Below are 1,627 nucleotides of genomic sequence, written 5' to 3' on the forward strand. Positions count from 1 at the left end.
TGTATTTTTAGTAGAGATGGGGTTTCACTGTGTTAGCCAGGGTGGAGTTTTCAGGTCTTTAACCCACATTGAGTTAATTTTGTATATGTTGCCAAGTAAGGGTCCAGCTTCCTCTTTTTTGCATTTGGATATCCAGTTACACTAGCACCATTTGTTGATACCTCTTTCCCCATTGAATACCTTGGCACTGTTGTCTAAAGTCAGTTGTCCATTAATGTATGGGTTTATTTTAGACTCTTAATTCTGTTTCATTGATATATATGTCTACCCTTATGCCAGTACTACATAATCTTGATTATTTATTTATTTTTTGAGACAGGGTCTTTCTCTGTCACCCAGTCTGGACTACAGTGGTGTGATCACAGCTCACTGCAGTCTCAACCTCCTGGGCTCAAGGGATCCTTCTGTCTCAGCCTCCTGAGGAGCTGGAATTATAGGCATGTGTCACCACACCTGGTTAATTTTTGTATTTTTTATACAGATGGAATCTCACTGTGTTGCCTAAGCTGGTCTGAAACTCTTGGGCTCAAGTGACCCTCCTGTCCCAGCCTCCAAAAGTATTGGGATTATAGGCATGAGCCACTGTGCCCAGCCTTGATTACATTAGTTTTGTAGTAAATTTTACATTTCCATATGAATTTTAGGGTCAGCATCTCAATTTCTGCAGAAAAGGGAGCTGGGATTTTGATAAGGATTGTGTCAAACCTGTAGATTAATTTGGGGGAGCATTGCCATCTTACCAATACTAAGTCTTCCAATCCATGAACATTGGAAAATAAGTAATTTGTGGTGTGCTCCTTTGGGACTGTGAATATTCTGTTCCTCATAAAAATTTCAACCAATACTTTTTTTTTTTTTTTGAGACAGAGTCTCACTTTGTTGCCCAGCTGGAGTACAGTTCATTGGTGATCCCAGTGCAACCCTTCTCCCTCAGCCTCCCATGTAGCTGGGATTACAGGTGCGTTCCACCACTCCCAGCTAATTTTTGTACTTTTAGTAGAGATGGGGTTTCACCATGTTGGCCAGGCTGGTCTTGAACTCCTGACCTCAGGTGATCCACCTACCTTGGCCTCCCAAAGTGCTGGGATTACAAGTGTGAGCCACCGCACCCAGCCACCAGTACTTTTAACATCCATGGATGATTCCATTATTACAATATGATGGTTGCCAAATGGTTCTTTTCTTTTGAGACCTAGTTTCACTCTGTTGCCCAGACTGGAATGCAGTGGTGGGATCTCAGCTCACTGCAACCTCTGCCTGGGTTTAGGGATTTTAAGCAGAGGGTGATGCAGCCAGTCAGCATTTTGAAAATTCCCCTTGGCTGGGTGCGGTGGCTCAAACCTGTAATCCCAGCACTTGGGGAGGCTGAGGTGGGCAGATCACGAGGTCAGGAGATCGAGACCATCCTGGCTAACACGATGAAACACCGTCTCTACTAAAAAAAAAAAAAAAAAAAAAAAAGAAAGGAAATTAGCTGGGCGTGGTGGCGGGCGCCTGTAGTCCCAGCTACTCGGGAGGCTGAGGCAGGAAAATGGTGTGAACCCGGGAGGCGGAGCTTGCAGTGGGCCAAGATCACGCCACTGCACTCCGGCCTGGGCAAGAGAGCGAGACTCTTTGTCTCAAAAAA

This window comes from Mandrillus leucophaeus, unplaced genomic scaffold (genome assembly GCF_000951045.1).
Source record: "Mandrillus leucophaeus isolate KB7577 unplaced genomic scaffold, Mleu.le_1.0 Scaffold129, whole genome shotgun sequence".
In the NCBI taxonomy this organism is placed as follows: domain Eukaryota; kingdom Metazoa; phylum Chordata; class Mammalia; order Primates; family Cercopithecidae; genus Mandrillus; species Mandrillus leucophaeus.